Source organism: Podarcis cretensis (assembly GCF_951804945.1).
Source record: "Podarcis cretensis genome assembly, chromosome: 10".
Taxonomy (NCBI): Eukaryota; Metazoa; Chordata; class Lepidosauria; order Squamata; family Lacertidae; genus Podarcis; species Podarcis cretensis.
The window spans coordinates 2,744,559-2,770,496 of NC_137179.1; the positions used below are offsets into that span (position 1 = coordinate 2,744,559).

The following is a 25,938-nucleotide window of genomic DNA, read 5'->3' on the forward strand; positions in this document are numbered from 1 at the left end:
CAAGGGAAGTAATAGTGCCACTATATTCTGCTCTGGTCAGACCTCACCTGGAGTACTGTGTCCAGTTCTGGGCACCACAGTTCAAGAAGGACACTGACAAACTGGAACGTGTCCAGAGGAGGGCAACCAAAATGGTCAAAGGCCTGGAAACGATGCCTTATGAGGAACGGCTAAGGGAGCTGGGCATGTTTAGCCTGGAGAAGAGGAGGTTAAGGGGTGATATGATCGCCATGTTCAAATATATAAAAGGATGTCACATAGAGGAGGGAGAAAGGTTGTTTTCTGCTGCTCCAGAGAAGCGGACACGGAGCAATGGTTCCAAACTACAAGAAAGAAGATTCCACCTAAACATTAGGAAGAACTTCCTGACAGTAAGAGCTGTTGGACAGTGGAATTTGCTGCCAAGGAGTGTGGTGGAGTCTCCTTCTTTGGAGGTCTTTAAGCAGAGGCTTGACAACCATATGTCAGGAGTGCTCTGATGGTGTTTCCTGCTTGGCAGGGGGTTGGACTCGATGGCCCTTGTGGTCTCTTCCAACTCTATGATTCTATGATTCTATGATCTATGCCAAAATGCTTCTCGGCCCAATATTTCCTCCACCCATCCGGTGGAATGGAGTTATTGTACCCGCTCACTCCAGGCAAATAGGATTCCCACCTCAAGGACAGCGCTAGACCCTGAGCCCACACTCCCCGACTCTCTCGTGTGCGCACCTGACAGCGCATCAAGTCCTCCAGACCACATAATGGCTTTGGAGACAAATAGGCAAATTACTCTCTCTGTCCCCTTGGCTTAGATGAAACCTAAAGATCCAGCATCCAAGGCATTAATCCACCCAGGGGGCCGTGTGGGTAATAAATTAAATGCTTATTGCATATGCATCTTGTCGTTACCCGGCTCCTCCTAACTGGGAGCGAGATTTACGAGTTTATTATTGGAACCGATAGATTAAATCTCTTCGGAGGAGTATAAATTATGCAGATGAGCTGGTGTTGCAATACGAAGGAAAACATCCAGCATCTGATGACAGTTCTGGGTGCATTTTAAACCTTCCCAGAGGCACACTAGGCTCTAGCTAGGTGTGCATTTATTGAAAGGGAACAGAGGGCATGGGATGGCATGGCTTTCCCCCAAACTGGAGCCCTTCAGGTGCTCTCTGGAGACTGTAATTCACATCAGCCCCAGCCAGACTCATAGGCCGACCATGTAGGGCACCAGGTTGGGGTAAGTGGCTATGCTCTCGCTAAACTCACTAAAATAAGACCCAAACCTTGGGGCTGCTACTGGTCAAAGCAGACAGTGTTGAACAAGATGGGGCAGCATTCACACTCGGCACAACTGGCAGCTTCATATGGCCAGATAAGATGACGATTTCGCTGAATATTGTGAATTGTCCAATATGCCCTCAGAGCCAGTGTGGTGCAGTGTGGTTCCAATGTTGGCCTTGAGAAGATTTCACCCCTCCCATATCCAAGAATCTCCTGACGAGTCTGCTGATTCTCCAGAGAGGAGGAGCAGTGTACTGCTTTCTACTTATTCAGCTCCAGCACCAAGTCAGTCAGTCAGTCAGTCAGTCAGTCAGTCAGTGTGTCGGAGAGAGAGAGAGACTGAGTGTTAGAGATCGTGTGTAGAGATAAGGTTGCTGCTAAGAGCAGCTGCAGACACTCAGTGCAGCATTCATTTATGCTTAGACCTATTTAGCTCTGTATATAGTTTTGTATTATAGTTATAGTTATAGAATAAAAGAAGATATTCTACAGAGCTGCTCTCCGAGTCGTTTATACACTGCCAGACTCTGCTATACTCTGCTGTGTGACGACTGTATTGTGGAAGTGAATCCGGTGCTTACAACTTTAAGCTGTGAGTCCACAGCACTTTGACCTGGTGGTCTCTGGAAGTGCTACCCAGCTCGCCTAGCCCAGTCGGGGTTGAAGTGCATGAGTCCAGTTGGTGACACTGGCTCAAGGGCGATGCTGACAGGCCTAGGACCTGGGAGAGCAGAGTTTGAATCCCCACTTGGCCATGAATGGAGTCAGTCACTTCCTCTCAGCCTAACCTACCTTGCAGGGTTATTCGGAGGACAAAACGGGGAGGAGGAGAACTCTGTACGCCACCTCGCGCTCCTTGGACCTGACCTAGCCACTGTGATCCACGCGACGGTCACCTCCAGACTTGATTATTGTAACTCACTCTACATGGGGCTGCCCTTAAGACTGATCCAGAAACTCCAGCAGGTGCAGAATGCCACGGCGAGACTCCTTACACATTCACCCGGTGCTATACCAGCTGCACTGGCTCCCAGTGGAGTACAGGATCAGGTTCAAGGTGCTCGTTTTAACCTTTAAAGCCCTATACGGCCTAGGACCCTTGTACCTACAGGACCGCCTCTCCTGGTATGTCCCACAGAGGACCTTATGGTCGTCAAACAGGGAGGTTAGGCTGGCCTCAACCAGAGCCAGGGCCTTTTCGGCCGTGGCCCCGATATGGGGGAACGCTCTGTCACAAGAGACTAGGGCCCTGCGGGACTTGACATCTTTCCACAGAGCCTGCAAGACAGAGCTGTTCCACCAGGCCTTTGGCCAAGGCAGAGTCAGACCCCCTCCTTTGGTATTCCTCACAGAACTCTAGCCCAATGGTTGCCATTAATTTGATTCTGAATTGATTTTAGAATGAATTGATTTTAGAATGTATTTCTATTAATTTATTGTGATTTTATGTAAACTGTGCTACCTTTACTGTGGTTAGCCACTCTGGGCCCAGCTTCGGCTGGGGAGGGCGGGATATAAATAAAAAAAATTATTATTATTATTATTATTATTATTATTATTATTATTGGAGGCAAAGTGGGATATAAACGCAGTACACGAATAGGCAAATAAAGAAACGGATGCTGTCAGCTTGTGACACCACCCTGCAAGTCCCCCACTGAAGAGGGTGTTCTGCTGCCCTATTCAACAATCCTAAGGAAAGGTCCACTTGCATTGGCTTTGTCCTGCTGGCATGGCAGAATCATGGACACATGACCAGGAGAAGAGGCTCCTGAGTGCTAGGAACTAGTGGGAGCTGCAACCCAAATGAGTTTCTGTTGCTAGTATCCAGAACCTTTGGGTTCTGCTGCTCGCGACGGCCACCTCTCAGGAGCACCTGTGACAGCCGTTGCTGGTCTTGCATGCCCCCTGCGAGCTCCCTGCATTCTGCCAGCTGCAGCGCCTGCCGCTGTGGGTTCTCACACAGCCAGAGGCATCTTCGCTTTCATCTTCCCTTCCTTCATCGCCACAATTAAAATTTAAGTAGCACACAGCTTCGTTGCTCTGCAGCATTCTTTGGACTCAATACACAAGAACAGCAGAAGAGACCTACACTTGGATCAGGCCACAGCGGGGCCCATCGAGTCCAGCATGCTCTTCCCACAGTGACCAACGAGATACCCCACTGGGCAGCACCTGAGCGCAGCAGCACTCGGACCATGTGCAATGCCCAGAAGCTGGCGATCTTGGCGCATGCAGCCTCTGACAGCAGAGGCAGAATAGCCAGCACAGCCAGTAGCTGCTGAGAGCTTTATTCCACCCCGTTAATTTGTCTAATTCTCTTTTAAAGCTGCCCAAAAGTTGGTGGCCATCAGCATTTCTTGTGGGAGCCAATCCCCTAGCTTAGCTCTGCATAGCAGATCACTTCAGAACAAGTAATAATAATTAATAACTTTATTGTTTATACCCCACCAATCTGGTTCACTCTCATCACAACCCAACACAGATCTTTCTTTGCATTTTTGTTGTTGGTCTTCATTGTTTTAGCAATGTGATCCCCAAATTCCTTTTGGGCACCCCTTATTACAACTCTCGGCTTGTCCACACTTCCGCTTGACCTGTGCCTAGAAAGGATGGGTCTGAGGGGTTATCTGCTTGACCCGTGCTTTCTAGGAATGGATCTGAGCAATTTTCCCCTGGCCCAGCAACTTCCCCAGGGAAAACCCGCTCTTTAGCTCCAAATAGGAACAAATGGCAAAATTTGGAAAACCCAAATTGCTGTTTGCTCCAATTGAGCGCTAAAGAGTAGTTTTCCCCAGGGGAAAGCAGCAGAACAAGAGCAAGTGAGGGTAAGCCCTTTATCTCAGTGATTCCACCACAGGCCCTGGACAAGTTGGGGAGATGTGTGGAAGGCACGATCCTGCTCACCCACCTTTCTTCCAACCCAGCCTTTCCCATCCTTATGCCCTCCAGATACTGCCTGAGGTTGATGGAAGCATGACTGTGCCAGCTGGAGGTGATAACAGCTGAAGTCCAAAACATCTGGAGGGCACCAGGTTGGGGAAGGCTGCTCTAGCCCATCTCCCAGGCTGCCAGGAAGCAGCCCTTACTGGAGAAACAGATCTCCTTCCCTGCAGGGTCTTCAGAAGCAAGATGGACCCGGTTTACCTCTTGCTATGTCTCCAGCACAAGAACAGCAGCCTATTTACAACAGCCACCACCTCTTCATGTAGCGGCTGGTATTCTGGGTGCTTTACATGAAACAAGACAGTAAAATAAGAGCCAACAGAACACAGATTTAGAGAGATGATGAAGCAGAGAGGAAGAGAGAGAGAGGTGCTAAAGGCAGAAGCCGGCAGTGAAACCTCTAAAAGGCTCTCAGGGAATGAGAGATTTCTCTGCCGTCACAGAGAGGGAGGGTCTCAAGGGACGATCGTAAAGACAGGAAGGGGGTGTGAGGAGTTCTAAAAGGACCTCTCCAAACTGCATCAACGGGCATTAAAATGGCAGGTGCAATTCAACGTATGCAAAGACTCATTTATTTATTTTGTTTATTGAATTTATATACTGTACCCAGAGGTCTTGTCCCACTGCTTTCCCCCAGGGAAATTGCTCTTTAGTGCTCAATTGGAGCAAACAGCAATCAAGCTTTCTGCGGGTTGCCATTTATTTATTTATTGCATATTTATTTATTGAATTTGTATGCCGCTCTTCATCCAAAGACCTCAGAGTGGTTTGGAGCATAAAAGTTTGTTCCCATTTAGAGCTTTTCCCAGGCTACTCAAGTGCTTTTTCAAGGAGGCAAAGAGGCGAAGGTTTTGCAGGATGAAGTTGGCTCCTGCACAGAAAGGCCTGATCATGGAACAAATCTGGAAGATGGTGTCTGAGCAAGAAGTACCAGCAGGGAAAAACTACCAGCGCTGGTTCTCTTCTGTAGCCAGGATCTCCACCTTTCCAGGCCTTTCAAGCCAGCATGTTTTAATATCCCCGAAAGCCATCTTTCAATATGGCGGGATCCTTGGCTATTTTCTTTTCAGGGGACCTTAACACACCTCACTGAGCTTGTGAAAGGTTTGACAGTGATGCATAGTCCAAATCGCGGCTTCCTACCACTTCCTAAATGAATATCCTTTACCAAGATTTGCTGAGAGTCTTTGAGCTGCATTCTAGATATGCTTTAATTAAATTGTTCAGCATCGGCCAATAACTCTGGGAAACCCCAACTAATTTAAAAAATAAAAAAATCAGGATGGGCAGGGTGTCCCTATAAAAATGTTTTGTGGAAGTTACTATCGGAATCATCCATGGTTTCTCGTGGAAGCCCCAGGAGAAGAAAGGATGAATGGGTTTTATTCAATATTTTGTTCTTTGGTGCCTGGAAGAGGAGCCTTAATGAGGAGGACTGAGACTATGCTTGTAAGGCTACGTCTAGAGTTCCCAAGAAGGGTTGATTTCTGCAAAAGAATCTTGCCAGGGCTGGAAGCTGCCTGGAATTCCAATCTGAAAGCCGTGCAGGCTAATCCCAGTGACCTGAAGGTGGGCCCCGGCTATCCTGGAGGGAGGGAATGGCCATTGGCACATGGTCAGAAGCACTGCCATCGTTCATAATTAACCCTCCATGTACCTGGGCGGAGCCTTGGCATGGAAACGAGTTGTAGGTCTGAGCTTACAGAACTCCTGGTGGGCTCTGGCTCCAACTGTGAGGGCCTGGTTCTTGGGCTCAGACTCGGAACCAGAGGAGACTCAGTCTGCACCAGATCCTTTGCTTCAGGCATCATCTGAACCAAGTCTGGGGCCTGATCCTGAAGAGTCCCAGTCTGCACAGGTTGCCCTGCAACAAACACCAGCTGGGCTGAGTCAGGGGCCTGAGCTGCCCTGGCTCCAGATGTGGGGATGACCTCGTTGCCTTCAGCTGGGCCGTCACTTACAGCTGCTCCACTACCGGTTGGGTCGGGGGAGGCTGAGGCAGCCTCTGGGTCTAGTAACCCACCAACATCTCCCGAGCTGCAGAGACTGAGGTCTGAGAGGAGGAGAGACCTGAGTACTCGCAGGAGGAGTGCTCGCCTTTGGGCAAGACAGGGATGTGAGTCACCTGGGGATCAGGACCAGCCGTTACCCCGACAAAGATAAAAGAAGAAGAGTTTGGTTTTGATATCCCTCTTTATCACTCCCCTTCAGGAGTCTCAAAGTTGTTCACAATCTCCTATCCCTTCCTCCCTCACAACAAACACTCTGTGAGGTGAGTGGGGCTGAGAGACTTCAGAGAAGTGTGACTGGCCGAAGGTCACCCAGCAGCTGTATGTGGAGGAGCAGAGACGTGAACCCGGTTCCCCAGATTACGGGTCTACTGCTCTTAACCAAGGCTGTCGGACCCCGCCCCAGGTTACGGGAGCAACATTGTTGTATGCTAGATCCTGCCTGAGATCCTGTACCTGTCCTTGCCTGGTTACCTGCCTCGTGTCCTGCCTTGGCCCTGTCGGACTGACTCCCAGCGGAACCTTCAGATTCTGGACCAGTCCTGGACCACATTTCATGGGTTACCCTCGGGCCCAGCACACCAACTAAACCCCAATCCTACCCTGGCATCTGATGCCAGGTTGTTTAATGCTGATGGGCACTTCCATTATGGGTGATATCCAGACCTTGAAAGGAGAACAGTCCTGCTTCTCTGTCTCTCACAGACCCTTGGCCTCCACAGAGACACAAAAGCCCCTCTTCCCTTAAGCTCCACTTCCTCTCCCGCCTCCTCCTTCTCCTCCTCCCTTTAATGTATGACACTCAGCCAGCCACAGAGTAAATTCAAACTGAAATGCATCACGTCGGAGAACAAATGCTCACGTAAGAGAAAGCAATTGTTACACAGAGGGAAAGAGAAAGCAGCAAGGGAGAGAGAGAGAGATCTCCGCTCTGCCCTTGGCTCCCTCACAATGCGCCAACATAATTCTGTCCTGGTTTACAGATTTTGCAAGACTCTCGGCCTGAACTACCTGTCAATTCAGGTTTAGCCAAGTTTCTTAATTAGTTGCTTTTTTCAGCAAGCTAAGCAGGAGCTGTCTAATTTACACAAGTGACAAACATAACAGAATAATAAAGAAGAGCTTATATGCCTATTTCTCAGCCCCAAACCGTTAATAATGCCAAACTCCTCCATAAGAAAGCTCCCACTTTTAGCAGAGAATTAGATTATCTGAGCAAATGCAACCCCTGAAATGTTAAACATCGTGGTTTCGCTGGTCGCTTCTGCCTGTAATCGAGATGGGTGCATGTGTCGCTCACGGTAGGTGGGACAGAGGGCACAATGGGAAGCCAGTTTTTCACCAGGTTTCAGAAGAGGAAGAGAAAAAAGCCCTCTCAGTGCTCCCCAGAAGATGCAAAGCAAAGATCCTCTTTGATTGCTAGTTGTATTTCCCTGAAACCAATAAATGCCGTTGGGGAAGATGAGAGGCTGCCCCCTCCCCGTCTTCTAGATGCATTTTGCCACCCCAGAATCCCTTCCATCCCTGCCCTGAAGGATGCCAACCTATAATCCTCAGACCAGGCCATGGCAGTGCACAAGGAGAAGAATGCCCACGAACCCAGTGCCCTCTTGGACCAGTCCTGGGTCAAGGAGGCTGCTTGGCAGGGCGGAGCAGGTGGGATTTTAACAACAAACCTCCTAACCCCTTGGGCCGAAGCTCCGCCTGGCTGGATACAGCTTCTGGTCTCCCTTAAACAATGCAGCCTGGGTCCAGCACTGGCTTGGCGGCAGCTTTTCCTGACATTCTTCAAGGCCCCCAGAGCATCTAAAAAAAGGTGTAGGATCCCAGGCAGGAAGCTGCAGCTGCCACTTCAATGGAATGAGAACAGCCGTTCTTCCGGAGGAGGGGAGCCACCCATGGCTGGCGCCTCGAGGGCAGGGTCTTGCCAGCTCAGACACGCTGTGCGCTCTCTCTCTCTGGGTTTCCACAATGTCCACCTTTTCTACAAAGCCTCCAGCAAAACCCCATCTCTTCCCTGCCTGAGACACACGAAGCTCAGAATGCACACCAGCCCTTTCCACCTCTTTCCGCCTCCCTCTTTAATTCCCCCTATATTGAACAATCTGATTGCCAGCCTCCCGGGCCAGCAGGGCCTCGCCTTCTGCAAAGTGCCACACTCATTGTGCACTCTGCCAATGAACTCAGTAGCACAAGCTGGACCTGGCACAAAACGAGGCATCTTTGCCCTGCAAAAGAAGGACTCTGGAACAGGGGGCATGTGATGCTCTTCAGACCCAGAATAAGGAAGGGATAAAGGATGCATTTTCTCTCTCCCTCCAGTCTTTCCCTGCTCCAGGGCTGCCAACCCCAAACCTGAGCAGATTCCGTAGGCCTTTTGTAAGTCCATGCAAGTACCTGAAAGTGGGCTTGGTAGCAAGCAAGCAGTGAGTGTTCGGTCCTTTCGAAATTGGTGTCCTATGTTCTTGGTAGGGCGCCCCGGAGACAAGCCTGACCCATGTATCCTGCACTAGGTGCAGCTTTCAAGCCATCTTCAAGGGCAGTCCCACAGAGAGTGCATTACAGTAGCCCAGTATTATTACTACTACTACTACTACTACTAATTCTTATTTATACCCAGTCCATCTGGCTTGGTTTCTCCAGCCACTATGGGCAGCTCCTATCAGAATATTAAAAATGCAATAAGACATCAATCATTAAAAACAACCCTAAAACAGGGCTGCCTGCAGATGTCTTCTAAAGGTCAGGTAGTTGTTTATTTCCTTAACATCTGACGGGATGTTCCACAGGCAGGGTGCCACTACCAAGAAGGCCCTCTGCCTGGTTCCCTGTAACTTAGCTTCTTGCAGTGAGGGAACCGCCAGAAGGCCCTCGATGCTGGACCTCAGTGTCCAGGCAGAACGATGGGGATGGAGACGCTCCTTCAGGTATACTGGGCCAAGGCCATTTAGGGCTTGAAAGGTCAGCAGCAACACTTTGAATTGTGCTCCGTATGCTCAGTACTGGGAGCCAATGTAGGTCTTTCAGGACCAGTGTTATATGGTCTCGGCGGCTGTTCCCAGTCACCAGTCTGGCTGCCTCATTCTGGATTAGTTGTAGTTTCTGGGTCACCTTCAAAGGTAGCCCCACGTAGAGTGCATTGTAGTAGTCCAAGCAGGAGATAACTAGAGCATGCACCACTTTGGGGAGACAGTCCATAGGCAGATAGGGTCTCATCCTGCGTACCAGATGGAGCTGGCAGACAGCTGCCCTGGACACAGAATTGACCTGCACCTCCATAGACAGCTGTGAATCCAGAATGACTCCCAGGCTGTGCACCTGGCCCTTTAGAGGCATAGTTGCCCCATTCAGGACCACAGGATGGCTCTCCTTGTCTAGAAACAGAGCTAGCAAACCAGCTGGATCTGCCACAGATCTGCCACAGAGGCCCTTCAGTTTCATGGCTCCAGAAGCACCCTCAGACTGTGCACCAGGTCCTTCAGAGGCAGGGCAGCCCCATCTAGAGGAGGCAACCTCCCCAGTTCCCAGACCTGAGCACATCCACTCCCAGCGCCTCCATCTTGTCAGGATCCAGATTCAGTCCCTGCATCCAAGCATCAGCCCAAGACCTGCACAGCCTCACCGGACACATTTGGTAGAGAAATAAAACTGGGTCACCTTCAGCAGCGTATTGGTGACCACCACCACCCTTCTTCCAGATGCCTTGACTGCTCTCAACGGCGTCATATAGATTCCACACAGTGCCAGGGTCAGAATGCAACCTGTGACAGCCCACAACCCAGAAGCCGAAGGATCGGGCCGCTGTCATCCTAAGCCAGTCTGGCAGCAGCCTTGCAGGGAGGAGCAGAAACCATAGCAAAGCTGCGCTTACAACTTCCCAAGCTGCAAATCTGCTCCAGAGGGATGCTAGAGCACCAATGGCGGTGATCAAGGGGGACCAACTGGGTTACATTTTCTCCTGTCTCTCCCCCATTACAAGTCACCTGTTAGGGCAGCCAAAGTTGATTCCGTCCCCAAACTAGGCCTGAGCCCAGACTGGGATGGGTCTAGACCAGGGGCCAGCAAGCTTTACCAGCCATGGGCCGGATCACTCCCATGGAGATTGTCTGTGGGCCGGACTGGCGCAGCGCGATGCTGGAAATCGTGTCTGCATATGTCCGTGGCACTGAAAATCACTTCTGTGCATGCCCAGATGCCAAAAACTGCACCTGCACAGAAGCGATTTTCGGTGTCTGGACATGCGCAGACGCAATTTCTGGTGTCTGCGCATACACAGATGCCATTTCTGGTGCCACTCGGCAGGGGACTTACCAAGCGGGCGGCTCAGTTTGCGGGCAGCTCGTGGGCCAGTAAAACGGTCTTCATGGGCTGCATCCAGCCCATGGGCCACATGTTGCCAACCCCTGCTTCTCCCAAGAGTGCCCTACAATTTCACTAAAACCATAACAACTGATAGTCGTGTAAACGCTGCAAATATTGCCATATTTTTTAAGACTGGGTTTCTCCCCTCCCACCCCTTTTGCCTTAAAATATTTTTTCTCTGTGTTTCCCTGCATCCCTACTCATGTCCAAAGAGTTAATTTTGCTTCGAGGCAAGGCTGCAAGGGAAGGTCGCCCCCACCGGCATTTCCATGCAGCTTGCTACCTTTTACAGGGAAGGGGGCAGAACATTTCTGCTCCCTTTATTCAGCTCTGCCTTTGGAACAGCCACGCGGCACACTGCTGGGCTTTTTATGGAAAGCCGCCCCCAGGATGGGAACGAGCAGAGAAAGAGAAGACCGAGGAGGGGGTGGGAAACAGGACTGAACAGAGAGTCCCCTTTGCCAGGCAGCTTGCAAAGGAAACTCTCCCCCAAGTGGGGGGCTGTGGGCACCGAGAGGAAGACGCTGGGCGTGAGCAAGGGCTACAATTACAGGTGGGGCAGGAGGCAGGAAGAGGATATGGGTGGAAAGTCACACACTCAGCACCCCACGGGGCTGCCAGCCTCTTACCAGTCTCGCATCTGCCCCAAGCGCTTTGCACGGCCACCGCAGACCCGCCGGTGGTGAACCCAGAGGGGGGGAATGAACAACAGCGACGTTTTTAATCTTTAATGACCTCCCCAAGCCTCCCCGCGAACCTTCCTTCTCCAATAACAAGTGTCTCCCGTGGCGACCAGAGACGCAGGCTAAGATTACGGGGCAAGTCCAGGGGATGCTTTCAGAAGTGACGGGCAGTGCCCGTTTATGCCTCTCCTGCATGGGTTGCAACTATGCAGCTGGGAATCTTCAGAATGCGGTTGGTGACATAGCAGAGACACTCCAGGAAGGGGGCAGCGTGACCCTGGCGTGAGCCACCTCAGGCCACGCCACTTCATACAACCGCAGTCAGAAGTGGACTTTTGGTTAAGTTCGTCCACCTACCAGTTGTTTTCTCTCTGACCACAACCCATGGACAGAATGAGACCTCTTGAGCTGCTCGCAAGAGGAACAGGGTTTCTGAGCGTGGGGGCAGAATCCAGAATGCATTTGCATCATGGCCGTGATCACATAGGAACAAGTGTTGGCAGTGTGTGGGCCAGTTCAGGGACGGGTCCACCAGGAAAGGGTCTTTTTTTAAGCAGAGCTCTGTGGACGGTACAGTCTCAACAGAGGGGCCTCTGCCCTACAGTGACTGAGCAGAACCCACCAGAAATCTCTCGAGCAGACCAAGATGGAAAATCATTGCCCCTCTCCATTTGCCCACAATTGCACAAAGATTGACGTAGCCACTGGTCCATCCCTTGCAAAAGGGCCTGTAGGGGTTCTTTACAAAGCTATTGTACTAGCAACCTTACTGTATGCTTGTGAAACGTGGACCACTTATAAACGCCACCTCCAACTCCTTGAAAGATTCCATCAACGGTGTCTCCGAAAAATTTTATACATCACTTGGGAAGACAGGCGAACTAATGCCAGTGTCATGGAAGAAGCAAAGATCACCAGTGTTGAAGCAATGATTCTTCAACATCAACTTCGTTGGACTGGTCATGTTGTGTGGATGCCTGATGATCGTCTTCCAAAGCAACTACTCTATTCTGAACTTAAAAATAGAAAGCGTCATGCTGGTGGTCAACAAAAGAGGTTTAAAGACTGTCTCAAGGCAAATCTTAAAAAAGGTTTAGTATAGACTTTTAGAAGACATCTGAAGGCAGCCGTGTTTAGGGAAACTTTTAATGTTTGATGGACTATTGTATTTTAATATTTTGTTGGAAGCCACCCAGAGTGGCTGGGGAAACCTAGCCAGATGGGCAGTGTATAAATAATAAATAATAAATAATAAATAATAAATAATAAATAATAAATAATAAATAATAAATAATAAATAATAAATAATAAATAATAAATAATAAATAATTAGTATTAGTATTAGTATTATTTAAGTACCAACAACTGGGAAACACTGGCCTGCAAGTGCTCCAGTTGGAGAACAGCCTTTACCAATTGTGTCATGGACTTTGAAGACACTCGAGCTCAGGATACAAGGGAGAAACGTGCTAAGAGGAAGGCACGCTTGGCAAATCCACAGCGTGATCAACTCCCACCTGGAAACCTCTGTCCCCACTGTGGAAGGAAGTGTGGATCCAGAACTGGCCTCCACAGTCACTTATGGACTCACTGTTAAAACCATGTTAAAACCATGTTCATGGAAGACAACCTTACTCGGCTATGAGGGATCACCAAAGACGTCAGCAAAGGTGCTGTGATCTTTTTGGATGCAACCTCATTTGTGTTGTGTGGATATGTAGACCTGGATGAATCACTGGGGGAAGTAGAGGCAGACACAGACTCCAAAGGGTGGTGAAAGTGACTGAAGAGCACACTTTGCATCTGAGGTCACCACCAAGAAAACTCATTCAAACTACTTTCCCCACACTTGGGGCTCATCCAGACTTCCACTTGTCCTGGGTTTTCCACAGAGTGATGTTTTCTCTGATTCAGGGCTAGAGAGTTTGCTTTTCCCAGGGAAAGTAGCGGGGCAAAAGGGAAACCACTTGGACCCATGCTTTCTAGGCATGGAACAATGTGGACAAACCCTCAGAGATGTCCCCCTAAGAATGCCAGACTGTAGCAAGGAGCATACAGACATTCGGGTGCTTCTCACATGACGTGTCAGCAGGCTACAAGCAGGATGAGCAGTGAGCATCTCTGCCTGACTCTCCCTCCATCCCAGAACTCTGTCGGAGGCTGCAATGGTTAGCTGAGGGCTGGGTGGGCATGGTTTGGAGAAAATAGCTTCATGGGCGAAATAGGACTTCCTGGTGGCCAAGATTGGCCAGCATGCCAGCAGCTCCCTGCCCCCGCTGCAACCCCTCCAAGTGCAAGCTGTTCTCACAGAGCGCGTCCCCCTCCATGCTATTCCTCTCATACGGGCCCTGAACCCAATGCGAGCCCGTTTTCCCTGTGATTCCCATTCCAGGAAGGGTCACTGGCTGGATGGGGCATTTCCAGTAAAGAAGGAAGAACTTGCTATTGGAGCAACAAGGAAGCAACCTTTCGACTGCATGCTTATCGTACTCCTAAACCATGACCCTTAAAAGCAAACCAGCTAAGGCCCTTCCTGAAACTGGCTGAGCAGCCCATTTGTATTTTGCCAGGATGGTATTATTTGATTTTGAATTGATTTTAAAATGAATTGATTTCAGAATGCTGTGTTACTTTTATTGTTGTTAGCCACTCTGAGCCCAGCTTTGGCTGGGGAGGGCGGGATATAAATAAAATTTTATTATTCTTTTATTATAGCAGCTGGAATGTGAGGTGCTGGCAGGTTGGGCTTGAAACCCTAACAGAGTCATGAAGCTCACTGGGTGACCGTGGGGCCAGTTGCACTTTCTTTGCCTAACCTACCTCACAAGTCAAAACAAAATAAAAAAATTCCTTCCAGTAGCACCTTAAAGACCAACTAAGTTAGTTCTTGGTATGAGCTTTCGTGTGCATGCACACTTCTTCAGATACACACTTCTTCGTGCATGCACACGAAAGCTCATACCAAGAACTAACTTAGTTGGTCTTTAAGGTGCTACTGGAAGGAATTTTTTTATTTTGTTTTGACTATGGCAGACCAACACGGCTACCTATCTGTAACTACCTCACAAGGTTGTTGCGAAGACAAAATGGAGAGGGAAAGAACTATGCTCCCCACCTTCAGCTCCTTGAAGGAAAAGTGGGGTGCAAATGTGATAATAACATTAGATTTGTCTACTTCATTTGCAGATCAGGATCTGGGCATCCTCCTCCTAACTAAGGGGCGATGCTGGAACGAAAACAAGCCACACCTGCCAAAATTAAAGCACCACACCGTGCAAGGTGAACAGAACACACATTCCTAGGAGAACCATTGTTCAGTCCTTGTGCAATGCTGCCTGCCTGCCTGCCTGCCTTCCAGCTGAGCCCAGCCCAACCCCAAACCCCACAAAGCTCTCCTAAAACTTCCCACATCAGCCCTGATGAGTGCCAGCCTGCCAGCAGGGCTCAAGGCGGCTGGTCACGTCTGACAAGGGCATTTTCCAGAGGAGAGGCAAAGCGGCCTCCAGCTGCCGTCTGCTTCAACCTGCCTCCCGCCGGTGTTTCACCCTTTCCCCGAAAATTTCTCTTGCCACAAGGAGGAGCGCAACAGTGCCAGATGTGGTGGACTACATTTCCCAGCATGCCACAGGCATTCTGAGTCCTTCCTTCGTGCCCTAGGCAGCCCTAAAACCAAGGTCAGCAGGGGCAATAGAGGTTCTCTGTACAGTGCAAGTCACACCTGCTCTTCTATAGGCCTGTGACCCACACCTGCTAGTCTTTCATACAGATGTGGACCCAGAGAGAGGGGGGCATTAGTCCCCACCTCTAGGACTGTTCCAACACTCCCCTGTACTGAGACAAAATCTCACCCAACTCTTGCATTAAAATACCCCAGGAGGATAATTTTATCTTCCTTAGGCTTCTCTCCCGCCCAGAAACCAATGTCCCCACTGTGGAAGGATATATGGATCCAGAATTGGCCTCCACAAGTCACTTATGGGCTCATTGTTAAAACTGTGTTTATGGAAGACAATCTTACTCAGCTACAAGGGATTGCAGAAGAAGTACTTAGACGCGGGTCCACTGGGCACAGAGAGGGTGTGCCAGTGTGCGATCGCACATTGATACTGCAACTCACACAGGCGCACAGCCTCCCACAAGCCCTTGTCACCCACATGCCGATTCTCTCACTAGGGCACGGAGCTGACCCCCTGCGCCCATATGTTGGCACAACCCTCGTTGTGCAGCCACAATACTTGAGTCATTCTAGCACACCTCTCCCTTACTCTCACCTTGCCACACTTTCTCCAGTGCACTTCCGGCTTGCACACTAACGCAAAAGTACTTCCTACTTTTTGCACACCGTGCACGTCCCCCTGGGCATCCTGTGCCAGGCACACTCTTCCCCCTGCCTGCCTGCCTGCCTGCCTGCCTGCCTGCCCAGCTGCAACTGCTATCCCGGTGCAGAACACTCTGTGTCCACTCTCAAGAGTTCACATGCTGACCGAGGGTCTTCTGACTCTTCCATGCCCACCTTGCCTTCCTCCCCATCGCACGCCACTCACTTTCTTCTGGCGGTGAGTGAATTGGCCCCATTCCGCCCCCTGCTTCTCCAGTGCCCACACATGTCGCTTCCGCCTCTTTGCCCAGAGTTTGGCAGCTGCCCCCACAGTGTGCCAAGGGGCCGTTTGGAACCCTCCTGCCCGGAGGGACCCTTACCTTTGGAGGAGAGACCAGTAGCAGTTCTGGAGTGGACTGTCAGGACCTGAGCAACCATAGCAGCGCTTGCTAGCTCCCTCGCTTGCTGGAGAGTAAGGGAAGGAGGGAGGGAACAGGGGGGCGGATGGAGTTGGGGGGAGAGAAAGAGAGAGAGAGGGAGGGAGGGGGAGAGTGTGTCTGGAGAGGAAAGAAACCAGAAAGATAAATTTTCTGCTGCGAACTCAGCCCCCTCGGCAGCCTGGGGAACAGAGTGTTAGTTTAAAGTGTTGTCATGGCAACGGGGGTATGTGTGATTTGGGGGGGGGGAGAGAGAGAGACAGAGAGAGAGAAGCAGGAAAAGTTCAGAGCTGGCTGTTGGAAGCCTCTCCAGTCTACAGCCAAGCAAGAAGGCAGGCAGGCGGGCAAAGACAGAGGGATGGATCCCTGGGTGAAGAGAGACCAGGCCTTAGGGGAGGGGGCATTGCCCCTTTCCCGCCCCCCACTGAAATATTTGTCCGTGTCCCTCCTGCCTCTGGCAGGAGACTGCTGCTGGTCTCAGTCTCACCAGGAAGTTACAGACTCTGGCCTGGAAGGAACTGATGGTTGCTATTGGAATCAGAAGGGATGGGCACTTTGTGCATGCTCCGTGAAAGAATCTGCTGGATCAGGCCCATGTCCCACCTAGTCCATTATAGGCATAGGCATCCTGGCTAGGAGCCCTTAACAGCCCTCTCCTCCTCCATGAATTGGTCCAATCCTCTTTTAAAGCCATCCAAGTGGCTGGCCGTCTCTGCCTCCTGTGGGAGGAAGTTCCACAGGTTAACTATCCATAAACATCTGAAGGTTGCCAGGTTGGGTGAGGTGGATCTCCAGCCCCGGACAATGCTGGGCTTGCCTGAGTGTCAGCAACGGCTGCAGAAAACAAGTCAGGGCATCAGAATCTGACTTAGGCCAGGTGCCCTGCAAATGTTTTAGTCTCCAGCGCAGTGTTTCTCAACCTGCGGGTCCCCAGATGTTATTGGACTACAACTCCCATCATTCCTAGCCAGCATGACCAGTGGTCAGGGATGATGGGAGTTGTAGTCCAACAGCATCTGGGGACCCACAGGTTGAGAAACACTCTGTCTAGCGGGACTCAAGGGAACTGTAGTCCAAAACATCCGGTGGGCACCAGGTTTAGGGGCAGCTGACTCAACACAACATGATCTGTGCTGACTGGCCATGGCTTCCCGGGGGTGTCAGGAAGAAGGGTTTCACAGGATCACAGAACTGGAAAGTTGGAAGGGGTCCCCCAGTGGTCATCTAGTCCAACCCCCTGCAGTGCAGGGTTTCCTGCTACTTGATCCTTTTCACTGGAGAGGATTTAGGCAATGGCAGTGACCTTCTGCAGAGAAGGAGACACTCAGGACTCAGGCATCGTAGATGGTGGTCTGTCACCTTACGAGGCAAGTCCAGCTTGACGTTCCGAGTTCCCGGGGACAGTCCCCGGATTTGCAAATATGCCCCCGGACAAATTCCATCCCCGGAATGTCCCCTGATTTGCAAATCTGTCCCCGGGAAACATGGCAGCGGTAGCCTCAGCAGCCTGAAGCCGGCCTGGTAGCGCAGTTGGCTCTGGCTGGCTTCAGGAGCTGCTCGCTGCTGTGCCACCCACCCTTTTTCCTCACCCATATGATGTGTGATTTTTTCCCTCACCCATATGATGTGTCTTGTTCGCTTTACTGAGGACGTCCGGTGGCACAGATCTCCTGCCCCCTTCCCCCTTTGTTTTGACTGATCAGAGGCGGCTCGGGAGTTGTGGGCGGGTGGCCATTGCCCAGTTTTTCAAAAACTCTGCACATTTATGTTTCACAGGGTGTGAAAGAAGGGCTTTGCACCTTTATACAATATGCATGTGTGCTTGGACCCAGGGTCTTTTGCCTCACCATCCCCACTACTGACTCCCTGTTGCTTCTCAGCTTCAAAAAGAAAAAAGTGTCCCTGTATTCATTGAAAAAAATCTGGTAACCATAAGTGAGGCACTCCTGCTCATGCTAAAATATCACTGTCCAAAGACCAGCCTGCCTCCAGGCTTTTGTTGGGATTCCTGCAATGAGGGGAGGGGGTTTGAACTAAATGACCTTTGGGTCCCTCCCACAGATCTACAATTCTATGGTTCTATGAATGCTAAGCCTTCAAATGCAGTTTGAAAGCTAGCAGGTGGCGAAAGGAGGCGAAAGAGGAAAGAAGGGCATTCTGGGGTGCCAGAGAGTCTGTGGGGTTTTCCACAGAAGAGACACACACGCAAAGACCCATTTATCCAAAGGCTGCCTGGCTCAGCTGAGCACCGGGACTTGCCAGCCACTCCCTGGAGCCTATTTCAAGCACTCCGTGACATCGAAACTTTCCGAGAAAAGAAAAGGGAGAGCGGAGACCCTCCGGAAGCTGAATCATAGTCAGGGACGCCATTCCCCCACCCAAAGCCTTCCTGCCCGTGAGCAACGGCTGGTTGCAAAGACGGCTCCAGGTCTGGGGAAGATGGGGGCTTGGGCAAGATCCTGTCACGGTCTGTCCCAGTGCCGGATTTACGTATAAGCTAAGCAAGCTATAGCTTAGGACCCCACTCTCTTGGGGGCCCCAGAAAAATTTAAAGGGAAAAAAACCCTGGATGTAAATTTCCAAAATATGATAAAAAAACAAATAAAATAAAACCTACATACAGCAACAGTGTTTTATGTTGTGTAGGCTCCTATTTAGATCAAGGGTCAGTAAACTTTTTCAGCAGGGGGCCGGTCCACTGTCCCTCAGACCTTGTGGGGGGGCTGGACTATTTTTTTTTGGGGGGGAAGGGATGAACAAATTCCTGTGCCCCACAAATAATCCAGAGGTGCATTTTAAATAAAAGCACACATTATACTCATGTAAAAACACCAGGCAGGCCCCACAAATAACCCAGAGGTGCATTTTAAATAAAAGGACACATTCTATTTATGTAAAAACATGCTGATTCCCAGACCGCGTGTGGGCCAGATTGAGAAGGCAATTGGGCCGGATCCGGCCCCTGGGCCTCAGTTTGCCTACCCCATGCTATAGATCCTTATTAGGTCCATCAATGACCATATACAGTGGTACCTCACGTTAAGTACTTAATTCGTTCTGGAGGTCCGTTCTTAACCTGAAACTGTTCTTAACCTGAAGCACCACTTTAGCTAATGGGGCCTCCCGCTGCTGCCACGCCACCGGAGCACAATTTCTGATCTCATCCTGAAACAAAGTTCTTAACCTGAAGCACTAGTTCTGGGTTAGTGGAGTCTGTAACCTGAAGTGTATGTAGCCTGAAGCGTATGTAACCCGAGGTACCACTGTATAGCATATATTCAACTCAAAAAACAGTGACAATTTGTTGTTGACAAAGGACAGTTGGACATATAAAGGGCCCCATGACCTTCAGGAGCTGAGGGCCTCATCGAACCTCAATCCGGCCCTGGTCAGCCCCTTTGCTGCCTGTCACCACCATCTCATCGGGCCCCAATCCACTCTCCAGGGAGGGCACAGCAAGCGGTATCTGCAGCTCCTTCTGCTGCCCCTTTGCTTACAGGGGACAGGCTGACAGGCAGAGGAAATGGGTCCTGGGGTGGGGGGGCTTGAGTTGTGGTGGGGGCCTTGGCAACTGCCTGAGGTTGCCAAACCCTGGCGCTGACCCTGACTAAGCCAAAAGCAACCGTTTTTGACTTTTGGGCTCATGGACACTTCCATTTGTCTCCTAATTTCCAGGCAGGGGTCAGAGGGGTTCTCCCCCACACCCCACTTTTCCAGGGAAAACCCGCAAATTACTGCTGAATCAGAACAAACGTCCATTGGGTTTTCTGCAGAGGGCTCCCCCAGGGAAAGCAGCCAGGATGACAGAAAACCTCTTGATCTTGTGCCTAGAAATCACAGGTCAAATGGAAGTGTGTACGAGCCCATTGTCGTGGGTTTGTGGGGCTAGTCTACACGATGACCGAGTCCCTTCTATTTCCTGGGGTCCTGGATCCAGCAAGGCTTAACATCAAATGCAGGATTCATTCTAAGCAGAGCTTGGGGGGCCATCTGTCAGAGATGCTTCCGTTGAGATTTCTGTATGGAAGGGGTTAGACTAGATGACTCTGGGGTTCCCAACTCTGCAACTCTGATTCTATTATTCCATTGTTGCACTAGTCAGACAAGTTTCTCTCTGAGATAATGTGCTGGGCCCGGGGGTAACCCGAGCAACACGGTGGAGGTCTGGTCCCGAATCCAAGGGTTCCACGAGGAGTCAGTGCAACAGGGCCAAGGCAGGAAACCAGGCGAGGTCAGGCACAGGATCTCAGGCAGGTTCTGGTAAACAGCAATGTTGCTCCCGCAACCTAGGGCAGGGTCCCACAGCCTTTTATCTCTGTCGGGGTAACGGCCAGTCCTGATCCCCTGGCGACTCACCTCCCTGTTTTGCCCAAAGGTGAGCACTCCTCCTGCGAGTACTCAGGTCTCTCCTTCTCTCAGACCTCAGTCTCTGCAGCTCAGGAGATGTCGGTGTGTTACTAGACCCAGAGGCCGCCTCAGCCTCCCCTGACCCAACCGGTAGTGGAGCAGCTGTAAGTGATGGCCCAGCTGGAGGCAAGGAGGTCATCCCCGCATCTGGAGCCAGGGCAGGCTCAGGCCCCTGACCCGGCCCAGCTGGTGCTTGTTGCAGGGGAACCTGTGCAGACTGGAACTCTTCAGGGTCAGGCCCCAGACTCGGTTCAGATGCCGCCTGGGGCAGAGGATCCGGTGCAGACTGAGACTCCTCTGGCTCTGAGTCCGAGACCCAGGCCATCACAGATAATGGCTAAGAAAGGGAGTCTGGAGGAAGAGCCCTGGTGTGGTCAGAGGTCGCTGAGATTGTTTTAGGGCTCGTTCAGACTTGCCCTGCAGCTTTCCCCTGGGGAAAACATTTTTAAAAGTGGAAGCTGTAGATGAATTTAACAGGCCTGAATGAATCAGAACTGTAGAGCTGGAAGGGAACCCCGAGGTCATCCAAACCCCTGCAGTGCAGGAATGACTTAAACCAAGACGATCATCACTTCTGAATGCAACCTTCCCCCCAACTAATTGCCTCCAGATGTTATGGACTACAACTCCCATCAGTCCCAGGGATCTTGATGATTACAGCATGCAAATCCCCAGAGCTCTCACAACATCAACCTGCTGCCTGTGTTCAAGGGGGCATCGCCTTCTGAAACAGCACAGAAGTCTCCAGGGTGCTGCTCTTTCCCAAGCTAACAGAGCTTGCAAATTAAATGAGCAAAATGATCCATTTGGATGGCCGTACCTTAAGAGCATTATGCTTAACCATCCCAATTTACTGGGGATATATCACTAGTTTCCTGGCCTCTGGCCCTGCTAAACTACTCATCCTGTTTTTGCCTTTGGAGAACGTCTTGTTAAAATTCCATTAGAAATGGTTACTCGAGCTGTGCCTCCTTGGGGGTACAACTCCCTCCCTGTGGGGTCTGGCTCAGGGAGAGGGGGGTCTTCAGAAGGGGTCCAGGCTCCTGCTCCATGTAGGAAGTCCAGAGCATCTCCAACAGAGGCTTGAAGACTTCCAACAATGGAGAGAACCCACCCGTTCATTCCTCCAGCTCACTGATGCATTGGATTAAATGCTCTTAGGTTCCCTGCGGACTGCCATTTGCAGTAAAAAGCAGTTTTTTGCAGGAAAAGCACTAAGGCAAAAATTTAAGGCGCTCAGACAGGGTGCTTTGAAGCACTGACCTGTGCCTAGGAACATGGCACAATAGGAAGTCTGGACGAGCCCTAAGACAGTTCTCCTGTTGCTAAACCGAGATCGACTTCCCTGTAACTCAGACCCATTAAATTTAGCACTACCCTCTTGATTTGCAGAGAAATATTTTCACCATTCTATGTGAGAGAGCCCTTCAGGCATTCAAAGAGTGCTTTAAAAGAGGATTAGACAAATTCATGGAGGGTAAGGCTATCAATGGCTGCTAACCTTGATGGATTTGTTCTGCCTCCACAGTCAGAGGCAGCAGTGCTTCTGAATGCCAGCTGCTTGGGTCCCGACCATGGGATTCTGATGCTTGACCACTGTGCAGACAGGATGCTGGACAGTGAGACCTGTTCAATGGGGGAACAATGTCACGGTCCAGGCTGCACCTACTTGCATGGGCTCCTCTTCCAGCCCCACTGCAGCACTGGACCCCAAGGACTCCCTCGATCGGCGCTCGGAATCTCTCTCGGACAGGTGCGTGTCAATGTTAATACACAACGTGCCAGTTCATCCTTAATGGGGGATGAAGTCCCTGATGGAAGTGGAACCGACAGGCAGCTTCATTCCACAGGGTGTCTGCAACCCACCAACGGAACTCTGCAGTGTACAGTGGTACCTCGGGTTAAGTACTTAATTCGTTCCAGAGATCCGTTCTTAACCTGAAACTGTTCTTAACCTGAAGCACCACTTTAGCTAATGGGGCCTTCTGCTGCTGCCGCACCGCCAGAGCACGATTTCTGTTCTCATCCTGAAGCAAAGTTCTTAACCTGAAGCACCATTTCTAGGTTAGCGGAGTCTGTAACCTGAAGCGTATGTAACCTGAAGCATATGTAACCCGAGGTACCACTGTACTCGGTAACCAGGCGAGCCCCCTGCTGGAGGTTCTGCAGGGCCATCTCAGCCATCTGGGTACGGTTCAGCTCCCTGAACATGCCCTCCAGGGCGGCAGGGAAGTCGTCCAAATTTCCCAGCAGAGGGTCATCAGCCTCAAGGTATACAGTGACCCAAGAAAGTGCTGTGCCCATGAGTAGGCTGACCATAAAGCACTCCCGGCTCCGTGGGGTGGGAAAGTCTGCTGCACAAGTGGCGAACATCAGCCGACACTGGCTTACAAAGCCTCAAAGGGCGCCACGCTCCCCCCTGAACCACTCCAGCAATGAGACGGGGGGGGGGGGAGCACGTTGGGCCGGGGCCGCAGCAGGGGCCACTCAAAGTGCTGGAACCTCCCCCTGGAGCATAGCTACCTGTGCATGCAGGTTTTGCAGCACAGTGGTAAGATCTATGGGTCAGGCTCTGTCCATCTTGCTCCCTGGCCGGGACGTAGGTTGGCCACAGCAAACTGTCACGGCCCAGTCCTGGCAGAGGACGGTGGGACCGGGGGCAAGATGGAAGGGTAGGAGCAGGAACAAGAGTCAGGAAGCCAGGAGTCAAGAAGTCAAGGGTCAGAGAGCTGGAAGTCAAGAAGCCAAATGCAGCAAGGCAGGAAGCGTGTTGCTGTGGCAAAGAGCCAAAGGGAAATGCTGACCTTCTATCCCTTCCCGGCTCTTGCCACCAGGTGCAGGGAGTTACCAACTGGCCTCACCTGTGCGGCCGTGCCTTGTCTCTTCAGAACAAACTTAGGGGGAGCCCACAAGCAGAGCAGACTGGTCTCAGAGGCATGGAGTTGCCACGCAGTTTGCACAGCTAAACACTGTTCTCCAACAGCAAGCTTTCCAATCCTTTTTAATTTAATTTTATTTTTTGAATCCCCTTTGAAAGCTAGGGGCCTGGCATCATTAGAACCCTCCTGAACCTGACAAAGAAATCAGAAAATCTCTCAGAAGCCAGTGTGGACACCCAAGGATCATCTAGTCTCCCTGCAATGCAGGAATATGCAGCTGTCCCGTACGGGGAATCGAACCTGCAGCACCACCACGCTCTAACCAAATGAGCTATCTGGGCAGCACTGATATGATGCCTAAACAATCTGCAAGGAAGCCCAATCAACCATCCTCCAAAAATCTCTTGACAAGGGACAACCCTTCTGGATCTGCACACCATTGTTTTGTGTTCCTTAGGCAGTTGCGTCGACCAGCAAATTGACACAAAGTACAGAGAATAAGGACCAAAAGTGTATCTTTATAATATGTGATGACAAAGAATTAAGAGAAAAAGAGAGGGTAAGGATTTGCTGAATTAAATATTTGAATTGGAATACGAAAAAGGGAGGTGTGAGGAAGTCATGAAAATAAGTAAATGAACTGCAAGATATAGAAAGAGGGATTTGTTTTTAATTGTTTTTTGTTTTTCTAATTGTTTTTGTTTTTTCTTAGTGTTTGTATTTTTTGTGTTTTCTTTTTACCATTTTTGTAACTTTTTTTGTGGAAACTTGAATAAATATTACTTTAAAAAAACAAACAAAAGTGTATCCTGCAATCTCTTCTCTCTCTCTCTCTCTCTCTCTCTCTCTCTCTCTCTCTCTCTCACACACACACACACACACACACACACACACACACACACAACACACACACACACACACACACTTTCTCCCACACAGAGTAAACCAAGAACCTCGGTCAGCCGCGAAAAGCCTTTGGGAGCACAGAAGTAATTCATAGGAGAAGATCTGGGCCCCAGCAAACACCACGTGAAAAGGTTACGGCTGCTTCTGGCAAGGCATGCGACAACAAAAGTCATTTCCAGCGCGTGTTATTTTACTTGGCTCTTTGAGAACAATATTTGCTGAGTCTCCCTCCAGAATACCCAACCTCTCGCTGTTTGGCTTCACTTCAATTGGACTTAAATGCTGCATGCAAAGAGCACAGACCTTGCGCTGAACCCAGCCATGGTTCTGGAAGTGGAGTCTCCACAGACCTAACGATACACAGCAGGGAATTCGCGTGAAGCTCTTGTTGGTACAAGGGCAGTGAACCAACAGATGAGCAAGCCAGCTTTCCCCAACCTGGTGCCCTCCAGATGCTGTTGGATTGTAACTCTCATCGGCCCCAGTTAGCACAACCCATGGTCAAGGGAGACGGAAGCTGAAGTTTCACAACACCCAGAGGGAATCAACTGAGCAAGGCAGAGTTAATCATCTGCCTTTTAGCCAGTTAACTCAATAATCTTAAAAAAATAGTTGCTTGTTATCCAAAGCTTATTGCACCTGTCTTTTGGCAGCTGTTGAAGGAAGGGAAAAGTAATTTTCAGGTTAAGTAATAAAAGCGAACTCAAATTAGAAGGGGGAGGCCACTTTTAACATTGATTTCATCACACCTTCTTGTTGAACCAACACGTAAGATAAATGTCATTCAATTACCTTCTCCTGTCATTGTCAAGACCAAAAGCAAAGATGCGTTTTTAAACTGGGTGCATCAAAAACAAATCAAGTGTCCTCACAGAACTGTAGAGTTGGAAGGGGTCACCAGGGGTCATCTAGGGAACCCCCTGCGATGCAGAAATATGTCATCCAACGTGGGGCTCGAAGCCACAAGCCTGGTGTCAGGTGTGCATGCAGGAGCCGGGCCCTGTGACCAATAAGGCTTTGCAGGACTGGGGCCTTCCTAAGTTTGTTCTGAAGAGGCAAGGCGCAGTTACACAGGTGAGGCCGATTGGTAACTCACAGAACCTGGTGGCAAGAGCTGGGAAGGGATATAAGGTCAGCATTTTCCCTTCAGCTCTTTGCAACAGCAACACGCTTCCTGCCTTGCTGTGTTTGGCTTCTTGCTCCCTGACCCTTGGCTTCTTGACTCCCAGCTCTGACCCTCGGACTCCTGGCTTCCTGACTCCTGGCTTCTGGACCCCTGGCTTCTGGACCCCTGTTCCTGCTGCCACTCCACCATCTTGCCCCCGGTCCTGACGTCCCCTGCCGGGGGACCATGCATGAACCGGACCGTGACACCTGGGATTAAGAGGCTCATGCTCTACTGACTGAGCTATTCCTGACCATTAGGTCCAGTCGCGGACAACTCTGGGGTATAGGTGACAACAAAATAGAAGCTTCTCCAGGGGCAGCAGCAGCCAGGGTGGGCAGGGTGCTTGTGCGGGTGCCGCCCCTGGGATTCTGCCGCCTGAGGTGGCTGCCTCAGTCTGTCTCATAGGCCGGCCGGCCCTGCCATAAACCCACAGGGAGCAAACTGCTGAGGGTCACCACACATGTGGAAGGCTGTTGCTCCATTGCTCACCTCAAAGCCCAGGGTTGAGAGGTTTGGCCCAGGCAAACACCACTTGGAACCTCACCTTTGCTCCCAGG

The 25,938-nt window shown here is 50.6% G+C and overlaps 1 protein-coding gene across 9 annotated transcripts in view; it reads right to left on the reverse strand.

The window, feature by feature from the left end:
* Positions 1-25,938, reverse strand: part of SHANK3 (SH3 and multiple ankyrin repeat domains 3) — a 494,453-nt gene that overhangs the window by 420,154 nt on the left and 48,361 nt on the right. For 7 of the 9 annotated variants that reach the window (XR_013842778.1, XR_013842779.1, XM_079992134.1 and 4 more), the window contains exon 1: positions 15,965-16,086. The exons of the other annotated variants lie outside the window; for them this stretch is intronic. The gene's annotated coding sequence lies outside the window, so the exon portion shown is untranslated. Of the gene's footprint in view, positions 1-15,964; positions 16,087-25,938 lie in introns of those variants that run through there. 9 annotated transcript variants of the gene reach the window in all.